This window comes from Cupressus sempervirens, chromosome 5, assembly GCF_028749045.1.
Source record: "Cupressus sempervirens isolate cs-2001-9-10 chromosome 5, ASM2874904v1, whole genome shotgun sequence".
Lineage (NCBI taxonomy): Eukaryota > Viridiplantae > Streptophyta > Pinopsida > Cupressales > Cupressaceae > Cupressus > Cupressus sempervirens.
In genome coordinates, this window is record NC_143122.1 from 901374699 (window position 1) to 901395132 (window position 20434).

The window sequence follows — 20434 nt, forward strand, 5'->3', positions numbered from 1 at the left end:
ACTAGAGATTAAATCAAATGGAGGCGGGATCATCTAAAAAAATTTCTTCTTCTTTTAGAGATTGGTTTGGAGCCATGAATTCATAATAGCTAGAAGTGAAACTTGCATGTCACAAGTTATATTTTCAGCAATCATCATTAAATCTTCTGAATTAGATGATTTATTATCTAACTGCGTTATGTCTATTAATGATATCTCAGGAGCGGAGAGGCTTGAAGGAGGGATTACTACACCATGAGAGGATATAATTGGGATGTGTTGTTCAATAGTTTGAGGAGTTCTTTGATCCTTCTAATTAGGTTAATTTCCTTCCCAATTCACTCTAGTAGATTTACCCTTTAGATTTTTGTCTTTCTTTTAATTCTAAACTTAGCCGGCTGATTTAGATCTTCATCTTAATCTAGAGCACTTATATATAATTGTTGTCTTTTCTCACCAAAAGTTTCCTCCAATGTCAGACAAGATGACTCTCCTTGATTTCCTCTCTTCTCTTTACTTTGAAATTCACCAGTCACTTTTTTTTCTTTGATTCTATTGATTTAATCCCTTGTTCTTTTAAGGACATAGGTAGTTCTTTCCTTTAGGCTTTTCAACTCTTGAACTGACCAATCAATAGGAGGAAGATCTAGTAATTCAATTTTCTCATAGTAGAAGGGATTAACCAAGGAAACTTCATCATCATTTATACCTATCAAATCAATATCCACCTTGAAGTCTATCACATTCCTTATAGTAAGTTGCATTCAATCTCTCTTCCTAACTTTGAAATAATTTTTACAATCTTCCCAAAAAAAATTCTAGAGCTAGAAAGTGACCGAGGCTAGGGTTTAACTTTAACTCATTAATTGCATAGCCTTTACTATCATAAGGGAAACACATAATATAAGGATGAAAATTAATTTTGGTGATGGATCTCTCTATATTCCTCGCATCTAATGTGAAATCAAAACTATAATATCTAATGTTGATAGGGAAAGGTATTTCATCTATCCTCCTATTCTTGCAAAGCTTATTGATTTGACTAATATATCTGCACATTTCAATCAAGACCAATTTATCATAGACAAATCTAGGTACATAAGGGGATACCCATCATTAGTAGCTAACCTAATATAAGTGAACTTCAAAAACTATATAAAAACACTTCCATATTTTTGTACTTTCATTGCTACTTTTGATAAAATTTTGAGCCCCATGTTTCCCTGAATATTGGTTATAGTCAACATCATTAATGTGTCATTCACTCTTCTAAAATGGTGCATGCTATTTTCATACTGTATATGAGGAAGATGATTGTAAATAATAGTTATATCATCATATATACCTTGTTAGTTAAGCCCTGGTCAACTTTTAGTAATTGCAATAGTGTAGAATAGATAAGAAGTCATGTAAAAACAATCATTTGCCTAGAGTTCTATGAGTTTCCTATGTAGTGAGTCATTGATAATTTCACCCCAATCAATGTGGTGCTACCCTTCGTAGATGATGTAAATCAATAAGAACATCTAACACCCCAACTATGTGAGTCCCAAAATCTTATTATCCTACTTAATAGAATCACCATATTTGCTACATCTTCTTTTAACAATGATCTATGGATGGACTTGGCTAGTTGAGATTTCCCTTTCCTTGATTGCAAGAGCCATGACCTGTCAACTATGTTCAAACACTAAGTTTGATTTTCCATATAGTACTCCTTGGTGTTTCTTAAATTGATGTTGACATATTTCACACTAGTAGCTAAGTGGAAGGCAATGCAATAGAAATAGGATCTAGGGGGACAATCACTTTATTATTTGATGAAATAACTTCCCTAGTATTCGGATGATAGTCTTTCACACATTCCAACACTAGATCAGGGTACTATGCTAAGATGGGGTTCCCTCCTCCTCGAGCCAGGCCACATTCCAATATTTTTCAAGCTAAAGCTTTCCTATCCTCATGCACAAGAGATGACCAAAACTCTTGAAGGTTAATACTTCCTAAAATGGTATCACTGATGTTGGGAAGTGAACTTTTTAAAATGAGAGCATAATCTAGCCTTTGATATTTGTATTTCATGGTTTGGCTACTAATCCTTCCCATTGATTACTTTAAATGTTTTCAATTTCTTCAAGGTACTTCACAAATTAGGGACTTCACAATTCAATTTGAAAATTGTTCACAAAATACCGATGTATCACTTGGAGTTTTCCTATTAAGGTAATTTGATGAATATCTGTAGCTTTTAGCATGCACCAAAGCTTGGAGTTACCTTTAAAATATTTCTTCTTCCTTTATTTATGATTGCACAAATTTGGAGTGTGTCCATGCTTTTAGGTTTAATGTATATAAAATTGCCACATTATTTCAAACCATACATGTCTACCTTGCATTCAAGGTATATCACCCAATTCTTCAAAAATTGGTGTGTGCATTTACACAAGCATTTTGGCGAGTAGTTTGTGTCCTTTTTCATGTTTTGATGTTCCAAGTTAGCAGGCTTTCTAATAACATTTTGTAAAATAGCTAAGATGCCACTTTCTTTACTCTATCTTCCATTTTGAATACTTGGGCTACAAATTTCATGTTCATCAAACACAATGTTTCATGAATCTCATACCAGTTAGTGAAAATATGTTGGAGAGAAAATAGGTAGCTCACATGTCTCCACCAATATCACCTTTGAACTTAGGATTTTGTTAAATATTTTGCATGCTTTGTCAATGGTCACCTTCCAATTACTTGAGGTCACATACAAAGAGACATAGATAATTTGCACATAATGTCTTCTTTGAAATGTGAACACTGATATCACATATCATGCTAACATGAAAAACTAAAATTTTAGGTCAGAATATTATTTAGATGCGTGCAATCTACTTCAAGATGTTTTTGTAAGCCAAGAGATGGGAAACATGGAACCATTGCTAGGATTAAACCACAAATAGAAAAAATGAAAATATAACCAATATCAAAAAATAATAGATCACACAAAAAAGAACACAAGATAGCAAGATTTAACATGGTTCACCCAATCCTTGGGCTACATCCACCAAACATCAAGTTCGATATTAATATGATCTAGTAATTGCAATATAATTACAATTTGTAATCGCTTATAGCTCAATACCACCGTAAGAACTAATTTCACATCACAACTATATGAAACAATCCCTAACCCTAAGCTCTTTTCATGCAAGTATTTTGCAATCTTGTAGCTATACTACTACTCCATGAGGCTCCCACTGGATCAAAAAACCCTAGACTCTATTGTTCTTTTATTCATATTTGTTGGAAATGATTGAAAAGATCATGAATGAAGAAAAATAGAATTGGTAAAGAACATTTCAATCATTGTTTTGCCATTGATGTCAAACTTGCTAATTGCAGAAATGACAATTGCTCAAGTGGTCCAAATACTATCAATTGGTTGATTTACAAGGAGGTGGCAATCAATAAGATGTAACAAGAGTACCTAGAGAAAGGTTGAAGTTATGATGTTTTAATGAATTATAAGGATAAGCTAAGCCATTAATGAAATAGTGTATTGATGACATACTCTAAGACATAAAGGATGGACACACTAAGATATATCAAAGATGTAAGGATTAACTAAGTTCTAGTTAGTGCCAAATAGATTATCAATTGATGCTGAGCAATTTCAACTTTAGCTTGTGCAGAGTGATCTTCAAGTGTCGAACAGCCTTCAGGTGTCAAGTGAAGATCAAGTGTCGAGCAATCTTTAGGTGTTGAACAAGATATAGGTGGTGAGCAAGATACAAGTGCCAAGCAAGGTACAAGTGCTAAGCACAAGTAAATAATATTAAGAAAACAAGTAACATAAAAGGTGTTGAGTATCAGTAAACCAATGATGCTAAGTTGCTACATTATTTTAAAAGTTGAAGATTCACCAGATCTGAGCTGACATGGTAGTTACCTAGAATTCTGTGAACCAAATAAAATAAGAATGATGAGCTGGTGTCATAGAACACTATGTAAAATGTTTTTGGTGAATGCTAATGGATTTATCATGAAGTTTCTAGATAGAAATAAAATATGGGATAGATACATTTTATCCTACCTAATCCATTGAAACCCTAAAGTTGGAGAGGGAGATTTGAGCAGGAAATCAAGAACAAAACTTCTTTATAAGGAGTTATAGGTTAGAGATCGAGAGTGCATGCATGAGAGGGAGTTGGTCATAAGTGTAATCATACAAAGAAGCCAAGAGGAGTAAGAACAGAGCATTAAGACTCTAAATTGATCGAGTGACCAGAGAGAGCATTGGTATAACGAGTGGAAGAACTCAAGGAGATAGACTTGAAGGGAAAACAAGCTGTCAGCATTGCAAGGGAGGAGAGCCAAGAAAAGAAAAGGACTAAAGAGCGATCTGAAATCTGCAAGATTGAAGTTGCAATCTATATCAGGTCAATCCCCTTATAATACTTTCTTACCATTGTATTAGATATTGAAACCCTACATTGCTAGGTTAGCTTAATAGCTAGGTGGATAAGCCTCGGGAAAAGGATAAAAAGATCCCTTGGAGAAGGATAAAGAGATCCTTAGTGAGGGAAGAAAGATATTTTTGAGTAGGTGACTATAAATCCCATGTACTTGGGTAACCCTAACAGCTCTATGTAAATCCTTTAACCGAGTGGCATTCCCAGTTGAATGTTCTTAAATCCTTTAACAAGGTCACATTTAACAATGTGTTGTAGCCTTTAACAGGGAAGACCATCAGAAGTGGTTGAAATCAATTGCGTAGTTATTTTGTGGGTATCATCCCCACTCCAGTTTTACCTTCTTATTCCTGGAGAGTTTTTGGGTTATCAAATCCTTAGTATTATGGTGTGATGCATGTTTACTTTTTATGATTATTTAATGTTTAATTGCATTGATGATAATTTTAGTTATGTGCCATTAAGGATTTGTAGAAAAAGTTTTATTGGACATCATTGGACCTTCGATAACTGATTCAACCCCCCTCTCAGCTATTCTAAAGAATTATAACAATGTTCAGTCTAGAAGACCAATCGAAGCTAAAGAGAAGTTCAACTTCTCCCTTGTTACTACCTTTGTCAACATATTTACTAGATTATCATTTTTATGTATCGTCTCTAGCTTTAACTATCCATCCTCCAAAACTAACTAAATGAAATGATACCACAGCGATATGTGTTTGATCTTTGAATGCAGAGCTCAATTCTTTACAAGATGAATGACACTCTAACTATTTGTTAACAAATAATTATCCTTTTGAGGATGTCCCAATTCTTCCAAGGAGAATGAAAGGCATATCATCTCCTTGGCCACCTCTGTAGTAACAACATACTCTACTTCTGCAGTGGATAGAGCATTAATCTTCTGTAACCTAGAAACCCAGCTCATAGATACCCCACCAAAAATAAAGACATAATGTATAGTACTCCGCCTGGTATCAATATCTCTTGCCAAATCTAAGTCAACATAGCCCTATAAATCAATAGTAGAGCCTCCAATGTGTAAACACTTATTGAATGTTCCTCTCAAATATCTAAGAATCCATTTGACTATATTCCAATGCTCAATTCCTGGATGACTCATATACCTGCTAACAACTCCCACTACATGTGTAATATCTTTGGCTTGGTACATATATCATAGCATACATCAAACTTCATACAACTAAAGCATAGGCTACCTTGGACATCTTATCCTCCTCTTCTTGTGTCTTGGGACACATCTCCTTAGTCAACTTCAAATGACTAGGTAAAAGTGTGTTGACAGCTTTAGCATTCCCCATAGAGAAATGTTGCAACACCTTCTCAACATAATCAACTCAAGATAGCATCAATGTTCTATTCTTCCTATCTCTACAAATATTCATAAAAAGCATTTTTCTTTTTTCCCTCAAATCCTTCATAGCAAATGCATGTACTAACTGGTGTTTCAGCCTCTTAATATGATCCATGTTAGCCCCAACTATGAGCATATCATCAACATATAAACATAAAATAATGTAGCTATCATCATCCAACCTCTTAAAATAAACACAATGATCTAAATGACACCTTCTATAGCCATCCTCATGCATAAAATTATCAAATTTTAGATACCATTGCCAAGGTGCTTGCTTCAAGTCATATAGACCTTTCTTCAATTTGCACACTAAGTTCTCCTTACCTCTGATTGCAAATCCCTATGGTTGAGCCATATATATCACTTCATCCAAATTACCATGAAGGAAGGTTTTTTTAACATCAAGCTGCTCTAAATGCAAATCTTTAGTAGCCACAAGACTTAAAATAGTATAGATAGAAGTCATTTTAACAACAAGAGAACATATCTCATCAAAATCAATTCCTTTTTTCTGGGAAAATCCTTTTACAACTAACCTGGCTTTAAATATTTTCTTACCTATATCCTCTTCTTGTAACCTATAAACCCACTTATTCTGTAAAGCTCTTTTACCTACATGCAACTTGCACAAATCCCATGTCTTATTCTTCAGCAAAGAGTCCATGTCATCTTTCATTGCAGATTCCCACTGAATCTTAATATCCACCTACATGACTTCATCATAACTTTTAGGTTCATGAGCATTAGTAAGTAAAATAGAATACAAAAATGGAGAAAATCTTTGTTGAGGTTTAATTTTCCTTGTTGACCATCTAACATTAACCAGTGTGTGTGGTATTTGTTGTTTCAGTTGTTGCACATCACGAGGAATGGATGGAACATCAACTTTTGGAGTATCATCTAACACTACATAATCATCTTATTTCTTATCATGTTGCTACAACAGATCTTTGTATAACACTTTCTCATTGAATATGACATCCCTGCTTCTTACAATATTATGATTTCAAAATCTCAAAGCCTATAACCAAATTCATTAATTCCATATCCAACAAGTACACATTTCTTTGACTTAGCTTCTATTGTGGAATCCACAACACACGCCCCATTCCTTACTAGGAAAGGGGACCCCCTACTTTTTTTGACTCTCAGACTCATAGTTTAGGAGTCGAGAGAAGAAAACTCAATTAAATATGATAGAATTTTAAAGTTAAAAAATAATAATAATAATAATAATAATTCTTGCTTCTGTGTGAATTGAGGCACCCATGCTTTGGAAATGAAAAGAAGGAAGGGAGGTTATAAAACCGACCTTCCCCTTCTCACTACTTCATTTTTTGGAAGAGCTAAGAGGGAAAGGTATGGAAACCCTTCCCCCCCTACCTCCATGCAACCCTCATGCGTGTGCGTAACCACAAGAGGAAGTGTTGCGTGTGTGATGCACTCGCCCTTTGGGTCGTGCACGACCGCTGCCACTATGCCCTTTTGGGCAAGCGGCATGGTATTGTGCATGCCCTCTGGGCCGCATGCAGCCACCGCTACTGTGCCCTTTTGGGTGCATGGCATGGTTTTGTGCGAGCCTTATGGGCCGCGTGCGGCTGCCACCACATGCCCTTTTGAACATGCATGCACAACCACTGCCACACCCTTTTAGGCGCGCACGTGGCCACCGCCATGCCCTCTTGAGCGCATATGCGCAATTGCCACCATGCCCCCTTGAGTACACACTCATGGCTGTCATGGTGCACACCCTTTGGGCCACTGCCTAGCCTTAAACTCCCCTTTTTTTAAAAAAAATTATTTAATTTAATTTAACTTTTTTTAGTAAAGTCGAAAAAGAAAAAAAATTAAAAATTTAATTAATTAAAAAAAAAAGAAAAAGAAAAAATAATAATAATTAAATAAGTTTTCTAGGAGGACATTTTTTTCTCACATTTTATATATTCAATAATTAATCGTTCCCTTCCTCTTGTGTGACGCATAGGTAATATAATCAGATGGCGTCCACATCTGAATCAGTAGCAAAACCAATTGTATACAAGTTCCAAGGCATAACCTTGAAATCACGGTTGCAGATGAATACTTTGAGATCAAAGACACAAAACTTAGACACAAACTTGGGAGAGTTCTTGAGAGTGTGTAACAACCCAACTGAAAGATCATCTTTGAGATCCACTTTAATTTGTTCTGGGTTGGTAAATGCAACATCACATCCTGGGATGGTGTAGTTAGCTAAATTGATTATGACCCTATCTTGCAATTTTGTTCCCAATGACAGGGTGGTAAAGAGCATCACTGGGGAAGTGGTCTTAGATCTACGACCTGATAATATTGAGAGAGTTTTTCACCTACCTAGAGCCGATTAGTTTATCAGCCTTCCATATGAAGTATCTAAGAGGTGGCATAAGGATCATTACTAGGAGGCCATCAACATCATTTATTCCTCATACTTCATTGAGAAGCCATCTCGAGTGAAGTCAATTAGTAAAGTACATATGACTCGAGGATACTGTTGTCACTTAGGTTTGTACCCTTGTCCAAGGCCTATGTGCGAGGACAACCTAGTGAAACATGGAAACAACCTCCAAGCTGTGGGACTTGAACTGTGAGGTTGAGTCTTCGGAGAAGATTGGCTTCCTCTTACTATCAGGGCACACCTATCTACTCTTGAAGAGGAAAGGGGAGAAGGAGAGCATGAAAGAAAATCTACCTAGTCTAATCTAAGGAGGTGATGCACCAAAATAGAGTGTTTAGACTTCATTTCTGCCCATATATGCACTACAAAACCAAGATAACATTCAAAAGACATACACACCTAGACTTATGTCAATCAATAACCACATACAGATCAAGAAACCAAACTAAATAACAAAAGGAAAAGGATTTCACTTATATATTATCCAATAGGCTGAAAATAGACATAGTATGCAAGCCACAGATCTTAACAATACACCAATGAGAGGCAAGACGGATGCACATACACATTGATGGCTTAAGGAGATGATACAAAATGTTATATAGTTCAGAGACAAAGGGAATTTTACAGTGCAGACCTACGAGCAATAGCGAAGAAATCAGAAAAAAAGGAGTCCCCTACAAAAACTACAAAATTTGCCTTTATAGTTTAGGCATAACTAAGATCTTTTGTTGCTGAAGTGACCCTGCAGCTACTTGCCATTAAGTCCTGTGGAGGAAAATCATGGGAATCTGAAGAAAATCTGATCTTTGTTACAACAGGTGTCCTGAGAGGACTGAAAATGGTGCCATTGATGTTTTGACTGGGTAGATGGATCGATCGAGGTGGTGGAGTGTTCTTCCTAATTCTGCATTCATTTCGAGTAGGTCGGGATTGATCATGAAGATCAGATCACTCAACCAAATTGATTACCTTCATCTCTTGGTTCATGAATCCACAAGGTCAGTGAGGTCAAACAGTTCCACATGTTGACTGGGGCCACGCGGGCCAATCACATTCCTTTCTTCTGCCATTCTTGACACCCTTTCCATGTTTGACCACCCCTAATATTGACTGGGTGCCATGTCGCTATTGAAAAAGTCTTCAAAAATCTTGATAGTGCTATAGTGCCTAGTGGTCTTAACTTAACTGCACTAGCATTCCACCATCTAGTCGTAGCATCAAAATTAACTACCATGTCGACTGCGTCGATTGCACTGACTGTCAGCCATTAACCATCAACCCTAGTCTGCCAGCGAGACACGTGTTAGTAAGACACTATGTCACTATGGTAAAGGTTGCACAACTTTATCAGAGCGAGATAACGCCTCCAATTGATCTACCCTAATCTGACGATCATAAAGACTCATCATGTTTCATGCTTGCTTTATCTTGGGCCCATCATATCTAGCATCACCTTAGCAACTACACCACACTCAAATGACACCTAGCGGTAACTGACTAACGCACCTTGGTGCAACCTAGCCCCACTGATCCACGTGGTGGATGGGCATTATGTCGCTATGGTAAAGGTCACACAACTTTTCCATAGCGACATGGCATCCTCTATCGATTCTCCTTGATCTGACAGCCAGCGATAGATACTGCTCCTTGGTGCATCAATCAATAGGAACCAGCCAAATATTGCTATCTGTATTTCTTGCGCTAATATCTGAGACTCACCAAACACGTGGCAAAAGGGTGCTATGTCGCCATCATATTCTTCGTGCAAATTTGGAAGGTGAGATAGCGCCAACCGTCGATCTAACTTTGATCTGACGATTGTGAAGACTTGCCCTAATCCTACTGATCACATTAGAAACCCTGGCCCCATAATACACGTGTCATCCCCACACTGGTCCATGTAGCATCATCCTGGCAACTTGTACTGCCTCAACTCATTGAGTAGCTCTTCCTTGCAGATGTGGCATGTTCTTATTTGCTAGCGTGGATCAAGGACCCTTCCAACTGGGCAAAATGGGACGCAAACTCGCCTGCTTGAGGCTCCTGCTATTGATCCTTTTTGTTGTTGCGAACCTTGCCACCGACACTAGGACTCACTATAGAACACCTTTTGGTCAGTCGAGCACTATAACGCTATCAGAAAACTCATGGGTTTTTCGATGGTGACATGGCACCTTGCCACCTTTTGAACTTTCTAGTCTGTGAACTACATATTTGCTCGACCGCTACAAATGTTTTCTGGTGACGCAACCTGCCCGTCCTGAAACCTTTTTCGTCGGGTGCTATGTCACTATGAAGATTTTTCGAGCAATACACGATAGAGACATAGTGCCTACAGTGCCATGGAACTTTTTTGACCTGTAGAAACATGTTGCCGTACAAGCTGGATCCACTAGACATGTGTCCTCCAGGCGCCATGTCGCTAACATAAATCTCGCACAACTTCACCATAGCGAGACACTACCAACCATAGATCTGCCTTAGATCTGAAAATGGAGAACCTGTAGGCCATAGAACCATGTTGTAAGGCTTGGCATTAAAATAGTATTAGCTTTGGGAATTAGCTGTTGGACGAGCTAGACATTTGAAATTTGAATCTTGGCGAGGCATAAAATGATAACATTTCTGGTGACTCACAGGGGGCATGAGCCTGCTCGATGCATGACCAGTGCCTGTAAACAATCCATTGGGCCATGGAGTCAAAAAGGTATGAATCTGAGAACTACAAAACCCTAACCCCTCTATGAGGAGATCAAAACATTGAAAACCCTAGCTCTGCAACTGCAAGTGGAAACAAAAAGAAAAACTTCCTTTGCAACCTGAGACACCTCAAAATCTGCCACCTCACAAGGAGATGGTTGTGCCCACGCACTACTTGAAAAGTAGGAAACAACAGAAAAGAAACTAAACTTACTTATGTACATGGAATCCCAAATTTTCAAAAATAGGGCTTCAGATGGATCCCATTGACTGGAATGGGCAAAATCACTCCATTCAGCCTGCTCAACTGAAATGCATTAGCCTTTTTACAACTGGCACTCAGATAGGGGCCACTCCATAGTGGGTCAAACTTGGAATGTATTCTTAGTTTTGCTCTGTTTGAATCCCACTTTAGAACTAAATCTCCCTCTATGAAGGTTCTGACCCTAGTTTTCTTATCAAAACTTCTCTTCATCTGCTGTTGATGTGTCTCTAGGGTTTTCATAGCTTTAATTCTCTTTTCTTCTAGTTTAATCAGCTCTACCATTCTTACTAACATGGCACTATCCTCCATCAATTCAAGCTGATGAGCCAATTCCAAGGATGGGAATTCCAATGAAATTGGGAGTTTGGCCTCCCTACCATATACCAAAACAAAAGGTGAATTCCCAACAAATCTCTTGGGTGTTATCCTATTACCCCACAGAGTGATTCTTAGTTTCTTATGCCAAACCCTCTAATTTTCTTCTATTGTCCTCTTCATGATTCTAATCAGATTCTTGTTGGAAGACTCGGCCAAACCATTACCCTGGGGATAGTAATTTGATGATGTGCTTAGGTAGATATTCTGATTCATTGCCCATGCACAAGTCTAGGTTCCAACAAAAGACTTAGCATTGTCTGAGATGATAGTAGAAGGAGCACCAAACCTAGATACAATTCCATGAAGGAATTCAACAATTGATGTTTCTGTGGCATCCTTCAAGGCAACTGCCTCTGTCCATCTAGTGAAATAATCAGTAGCAGCCAAAATCCATTTATGACCTACACTATATGGAGGATTAATGGGGCCTATAAGATCCAACCCCCACTGAGTAAAGGGTTGATCCACCTGAATAGGATGAAGGGGGGGAGCTGCAAGCCTCTATTTTCTTGAGAAGAAAGCACACTTCTCACATTTTCTCACATATCCATAACAATCATGGAACAGAGATGGAAAATAATAACTAGCCCTCATGATCTTCATGGCAGTTGTTCTTGCAAAGAAATGGCCACCATTAGGACCATCATGAATTTCCTTAATCATCCTCTCAGCCTAATCCTCTTCAATACATCTCAGCAGGGTCCCATTAAAATCCCTCTTGAATAGGATGCCATCAATTACAACATAGGGAATGGACTATAGTCTATATTGTCTTCTTTTAGCTTTGTCCAATCCCTGAGGGTATCCATTCCCTGATAAGAAGCTCTTCATATCATTTATCTAGCTCCTTGGACCATTAGCATTTCTTACCTCTTGCTGCTCTATTATTACCCTAGCAGCCTCTTTACCAAAATCCTAACCTAATAACATTTCTTTGCATAATCCTCTCCCTCTCACCGGCTTGGTAATCTAAATATCAACATCATACTCCATTACCTTAGTGATCCATCCAGCTCTCTTTTCACTGATGTCTTTGCTTAATAGGAAGTCGTTTACACTGGCATGGGGCACCAACAAATGTATCTTATTGTGGGACAAGAGGTGTTTGAATTTATTCAAGGCTCTGATGATTGCAAGGGCTTGCTTCTCAACAAAGTTGTACTTATCTTCATATTCCTTGAGCCCTTCACTAAAGAAGGCTATGGGCTGCTCCTCATCCTTATCATTTGTTTGAGTCAAGAGAGAAGAGATACTTGACTCACCACCTAGAGTGTAGAGGATGAAATCTTTCTCAAAATTTGGGTTCATGAGAGTAGGGGCTGAGGCTATGGCTACCTTGATTTCCTCAAAACTCTCCTTCCCTTCCTTGGTCCATGAGAAGACCATACCTTTCTTAAGCATAGTTGTAAGAGGTTTCACCATGTTAGCAAGGTTAGGAATAAACCTTCTTACAAAAGTTATTCTACCAAGGAAACTTTGCAGCCCCTTCTTGTGTTTAGGAAGAGGAAGGGCAAGTATTTCCTATTTTCTTTCTAGATCAATGGTCAGCCCATCCTCAGATACAATGTGTCCCAATAATTTTCCTTAGCTTGTAGCAAAGACACACTTGGCTGGGTTAAGGGAAACCCCAAACTCTCTACATCTTAGAAATACCTATCTTAGATGATCAAAATGATCTTCTACATTTTTTTAATATACAGTTATATCATCAAGGTATACTAAGACAAACTTGTCAATTAATTTTTTGAAGGCCATCTCCATTGCCTTTTGAAATGTGGCACCTACATTTGTTAGCCCAAATCGCATCTTGCAATAAGCATAGGTGCCCCATTTAGTAGTGAATGTTATCTTATGTCTGTCAGATTCTTTAACCAGCACTTGATTATAACCAGAGAATCCATCAAGAAAAGAGAATCTCTTTGACCCACTGACTCTGGACAGAATTTGCTCCATGGAAGGGAGAGGATGGTGATCTTTAAGAGAAGCCCAATTAAGATCCCTAAAGTCCACACACAGTCTGATTTCTCCATTCTTCTTCCTAACAGGGACAAGGTTAGCTACCCATGATGAGTTTTTGATAGGAAATATTATATTAGCCTCAATCAACTTGGATAGCTCCTTTCTCATTAGAGGTTCAATCTTAGGATTCACTAGCCTCTGTTTTTATCTTACTGGTTTGGCCTTATCAATTAAATCTATGGTATGCTGAAACAAACTAGGGTCAAACCCTTTTAAGTCATCATATGTCCAAGCAAATACATTATTAAATTCTTGACATAAATGAATGAAGTTTTCTTGCTCAATTTCAGAACATAGCTTCCCCATATTCAGAGATTTTCCATCAGCAATTGTAACTAGGGCATAATCATCCTTTTCTGCAGCTAGATTCATCCCTTTGCCTCTTGTTTGATCATCAGGATTAAAGACACTCTCCAAGGTAATGAGACCCTTGGGAAACTTTTTAGAACTGAGATGAATGATCTAATCGCCATACTGATCTTGTAGTCTTGACTAGTTTCTATTTGAGAATTTTGCCTCATTCTTCAAGAAACTCACAATTTGCTCATCAGAATCAAACACCTAACAATGAGTGTTGTTGTTAGGGATGGTAGGCCTCACTACCACCCTTATTTGTTGCTTCTTCTCTTCTTCAAGATTCTTGGGTACATCATAAGCTGCACCAACTACTGCAAGTCTATCAGCATGTCTATTTTCCTTCCTAGGAATGCTCTGAATATTAAATGCATTGAAGCCCTCAAGAAAATCCTAGACTCTATGTTTGTAAGACTTGAGCAGGCCATTTTTGGTGATATTCTGATTTCTCACTTGGTTAACTACCAACTCACTATCCCCATATACTTTCAAGGCTTGAATTCCTCTCTTTTGGGCAAGTAAGAGACCTTGAATCAAAGATTCATACTCGGCCACATTATTGGTGCAACTGAATTGGAACCTAAAGGAGAAGTAGTATCTTATTTGTGCAGGAGAGATCAACATAACACCAGCCCCTAATCCATTTCTATTCCTCGAGCCATCAAAGTACATTCTCCATGTTCCATTCATATCATCATTAGTCGTAACAAGGTTAGGAACTTGAGCATCTTTCTCTATTATGCAATATGTACTAAGGCCTGTCTCAAGAGTTTCTAACATAGGTTCAAACTGATATGCATTTTCCCACTCATCCAAGAAGAAATCAAGAATCTCTGCTATGGAAGTGACAGGCTCATTTGCTATGTCATTTTCATCCATCTCTAGAATAGGGCAATTCATGTTGATGGTATTGGGGGTGTAAGATTCAGTGTGATGAAGGGCCTGAGGTTCTACTCTAATTGAGGCATTGGCTCCATATCTAGTCTTGAATGACATATATGACCAATCAGCAGATATGAATCCACCATTTTGAGTCATGAATTCTCTTGAAAGACAGATAGCAAAATAGGGCTTGACTTCAGCAACAAATATGTCTTGAATCATAGTGCAACCAGGGCATGCATGTAGGGCCATCTCCACATTCATAAGGACACCTACAGTTTTGATAGTACTACCATCTAATTGTAACACATCCCTAACAATGGGCTCATATTTCATTCCCAAAGCATCAACAACACACCTAGGCATTACTGAGCTACTAGCCCCTGAATCTATCATGCAATTGTGGACTAATTTGCCTCCTATAATCAGAGAAACATAGAATGGAGGAGGTCTAACCTTTTTGTTTGTCTCCACATCTCCTGCTGGTTGTACAAGACTTGTGGCACTGTCCATGATAGATGGATGATCCTTGGGTTCAATCTTCTCTAATTCTTGCTACAGCATCCTCTTCTACATTGGTATGGTAGCAAGAGCATCCCACATAGAAATATTCACATTGGTCTTCTTCATTTTCTCTACCACACTGAAAGGTGTATTAGGAACTTTGGTAGAAACTTTGGGGGCTGCATTTATAAGAGGTTGAGATGGAGCAACAAAAGGATCACTTGAATATTTCTTTCTATAATCTTGCTTTTTTTATTGTGAAGTACTTGTTTATTCACTTGCTGCATGTGCATGAGGTGCAACACTTGAAGTTGAGGCCGGCTTAGGAGAAGGAGGGGTAGCATGTTCCATAGCTCTCCTCTTACTTCTTGTGTTATGAGCAACGAAATCCTAGTTTACATTACAATGCTCCCCAATCTGATGATTCATGAAAGAGCAATCATCATGTCCTTGAAAAAATGAGGCCTCCTTGGAATGATCCTCCTTATACAATTGCTTTGCTACAGGTTCTTGGTCACTTAGGGCCAAATAAGATTCTGCCTTCTGGCACATGCAATAGGCATAAGAATAGTTGCAAGAAGGACAGAAATCTTGATCTTGGGCCAAGTTATTTTGAGGGACTATAGCTTAGTTCTGATTTGAGCTTGAAATAGAAGCATGACTATTTTTCCTACCCTGATCAAAAGGGCTATTCCACTGATTAGGAGGCCTACCACCATTTGGAGCTTGATATTGAAATTGGGGAGGCTTGCCACCTCTAGCTTGCTGCCTTTCTAAGGCCACCACCTTGTTACTCATTTTTTGTATCATAGAGAGACTATCCTCTAATCTCTTTCCTTGATCTTTAAACTCCCTCCCTTGCTCTTGCAATTTTTTATCCAGGGTCTTCTCTCTCTTATCTATATTCAGCACTAGACCTTGGAGCATCTCTTTAAGTTCATCTATCTCATTTGAGGATGTGGAAGCTTGAGGGAATGGAGTAAGGGCTTGTGATGTAGAAGTTGTAGGAAGAGGGGCCATTGCTGGTTGGTGGTTGGGAACATCAAGAAAGAAAGGCATAGGGGGCCTTGGAGCCAACTTTCCTCCTTGTATTTGGATGTTCTCAGCTTTTATGGCTATCTCATAGGCATTAGGCATGGTATCTCCTCCCGTAGTTTGGATTATAGTTGCAATATCACTATTAAAAGCTCTAAGACAATGCAAGAAGGAATTACCAGGGGTAGGTTTCACTGTAGTAAGTATTCTATCCCATGTCTTTTGAAATCTGTAGTTAAAATCAGTCATACAGTCATGGGGGGCCCTTTTTATAGTAGTTAGCTGCTCTAAAAGTGACAGATAGTCACTTCTATCCTCAAAATGTTTGATAACCCTGCTCCTAGTCCATCCCAATCAGTTATAGAACCATGAGCTAAGCCTCTATACCATTGTAATGCTTTTCCTTTTAAAGATGAGGCTAGAAGTCTGACAGCAACATCATCCTTTGTGATACCATGAATATTACAAATGTTTGCTACTTCTTGGATATGCTCTAAAGGGGAGATGGAAGTTTCACTAGTAAAATCAGGTATACTTTTAAGTGCAGATACCGGTATGTCATGTCTTTGGGCTAACAATACAAGACTTCCACCATTAAAGGTGGCAAAAGCATACTCTTAGCTATGCCATGTAAACAAGCATTCTATTGATGAGTGTTGATGGCAATTTAGGTTGAGTTCGAACAGTAGGAGGAGTAGAGACGGATCCTATAGGTATATTAACTATTATTACACCCCTAACTGGTGATAATGAAGTTCTAGTCCTCCTTCTTCTAGGGTTTGAAAGATAAAGCTCTTGATATTGAAATTTACCTCTAGAAGATGCCCTTGTTTCAGCTCTAGGCATGAATCACTGCAACTTTGGCCTGGAACTAGATTTGTTGATGTTCAGAGTCGCCAAGTACTTTGAAGGACTAGCCTCTTAAAGGCTTGAATACTGAAGCCAGCACTACCTCTTCAGCATTAATCTCTGAAAGTCTTTCTTCTTGACACTAGTAGACTTTGGATTTGTTTAAAAAGTGTCCCACAGGGTGTGCCAAAAACTGTTGGTATGACCATCTAAAACTGATTTGAATCCTTGATACAGTCCCACTGGGCATGCCAAAAACTATTGGTATGACCGGTGGAGGTCTGAAACTGATTTGAATCCTTGATACAGTCCCACCGAGCATGCCAAAAACTATATTCGCTTAGGTTTGCACCCTTGTCCAAGGCCTATGCGCGAGGACAACCTAGTGAAACATGGAAACAACCTCCAAGCTATGAGACTTAAACTGTGAGGTTGAGTCTCCAAATAAGGCCGGCTTCCTCTTACTATCAGGGCGCACCTATCTACTCTTGGAGAGGAAAAGGGAGAAGGAGAGCACGAAAGAAAATCTACCTAGTCTAATCTAAGGAGGTGATGCACCAAAATAGAGTGTTCAAACTTCATTTCTGCCCATATATGCACTACAAAACCAAGATAACATTCAAAAGACATACAAACCCAGACTTATGTCAATCAATAACCACATATAGATTAGGAAACCAAGTTGAATAACACAAGGAAAAGGATTTCACTTATATATTATCTAATAGGCTGAAAATAGACATAGTATGCAAGCCACAGATCTCAACAATACACCAATGAGAGGCAAGACGGATGCACATACACATTGATGGCTGAAGGAGATGATATAGAATGTTATACAGTTCAGAGATAAAGGGAATTCGACGCTGCAGACCTGCGAGCAGTAGCAGAGAAATCTGAAAAAAGGAGTCCCCTACAAAAACTACAAAATTTCCCTTTATAGTTCAGGCATAACTGAGATCTTTTGCTGCTGAAGTGACCCTACAGCTACCTGCCATTAAGTCCTACGAAGGACAATCATGGGAATATGAGGAAAATCTGATCTTTGTTGCAACAGGTGTCCTAAGAGGACTGAAAATGGTGCCATCGATGTTTTGACTGGGTAGATGGATCGATCGAGGTGGTGGAGTGTTCTTCATCATTTTGCATTCATTTCGGGTAGGTCGGGATTGATCATGAAGATCAGATCACTCAACCAAATTGATTACCTTCATCTCTTGGTTCATGAATCCACAGGGTCAGGGAGGTCAAATAGTTCCACATACTGATTGGGGCCATGTGAGCCAATCACATTCCTTCCTTCTACCACTTTGGACACCCTTTCCACGTTTGACCACCCCTAATATTGACTAGGTGCCATGTCGCTATTGAAACTGTCTTCAAAAATCTTGATAGCGCCATAGTGCCTAGTGGTCTTAACTTAACTGTGCCACCTTTCCACCATCTAGCCATAGTATCAAAATTAACTGCCATATCGACTGCGTTGATTGCACCGACTGCCGATCATTAATCGTCAACCCTGGTCTGCCAGCGAGACACGTGTCAACAAGACACTATGTTGCTATGGTAAAGGTCGCACAACTTTACCATAGCGAGATAATGCCTCCCATTGATCTACCCTGATTTGAAAATCATGAAGACTCATCATGTTCTGTGCTTGCTTTACCCTGGGCCCATCATATCTGGTGCCACCTTAGCAACTGCACCACACTCGAATGACACCTGGCGGTACCTGACTGATGTACCTTGGTGCAACCTGGCCCTGCTGATCCACATGGCGAATGGGCGTTATGTCACTATGGTGAAGATCACACAACTTTGCCATAGCGACATGGCATCCTCTGTCGATTCTCCTTGATCTAACGGCCAGCGATAGATACTGCTCCTCGGTGCATCAATCAATAGGAACCAGCCACATATCGCTGTCTATATTTCCTGCGCTGACATCTGAGACTCACCGGACACGTGGCAGAAGGGTGCTATGTCGCCATCATATTCTCTGTGCAACTTTGGAAGGCAAGATAGCGCCAACCATCGATTTGACTTTGATTCGACGATCGTGAAGACTTTCCCTAATCTTACCGATCACATTAAAAACCTTGGCCCCATAATACACGTGGCATCCCCACACTGGTCCGCATAGCATCATCCTGGCGACTTGTACTGCCTTGACTCATTGAGTAGCTCTTCCTTGTAGATGTGGCATGTTCTAATTTGCTAGCATTGATCAAGGACCCTTCCAACTGAGCAAAATGGGACCCAAACTCGCCTGCGTGAGGCTCTTGCCGTTGATCCTTTCCGTTGCCGTGAACCTTGCTGCTGACATTGGGACTCACTATAGAACACCTTTCAGCTGGGCGAGCGCTATTTCACTATCAGAAAAATCATGGATTTTTCAATGGTGACATGGCATCTTGCCGCCTTTTGAACTTTCTGGTCTGTGAACCACATATTCGCCTGACTGTCGCAAACATTTTTTGGTGATGCAACCTGCCCATCGTAAAACCTTTTCCGTCGGGCGCTATGTCATTATGAAGATTTTCTGGCCAACACATGATAGCAACATAGCGCCTATGGTGCCATGGAACTTTTTTGACTCGTCGAAACATGTTGCCCTATAAGCTGGACCCACTAGACACGTGTCCTCCGGGCACCATGTCGCTAACTTAAATCTCGCACAACTTTGCCATAGCGACATGGCGTCCTCCGTCGATTCTCCTTGATCTGATAGCTAGCGATAGATACTGCTCCTCGATGCATCAATCAATAAGAACCGGCCATGTATCACTGTCTATATTTCCTACGCTGACGTCTGAGACTCACCGCACACGTGGCAAAAGGGCGCTATGTCGCCATCATATTCTTTGTGCAACTTTGGAAGACGAGATAGCGCCAATCATCAATTTGACTTTGATCCGATGATCGTGAAGACTTTCCCTGATCCTACCGATTGCATTAGAAACCTTGGCCCCATAATACACGTGGCATCCCCACACTGGTCTGCGTAACATCATCCTGGCAACTTGTACTACGTCAACTCATTTAGTAGATCTTCCTTACAGATGTGGCATGTCCTGATTTGCTAGCATGGATCAAGGACCCTTCTAACTGGGCGAAATGGGACCCAACTCGCCTGCCTGAGGCTCCTGCCATTGATCCTTTTCATTGCCACAAACCTTGTTGTCGACACTGAGACTCACTGTAGAACA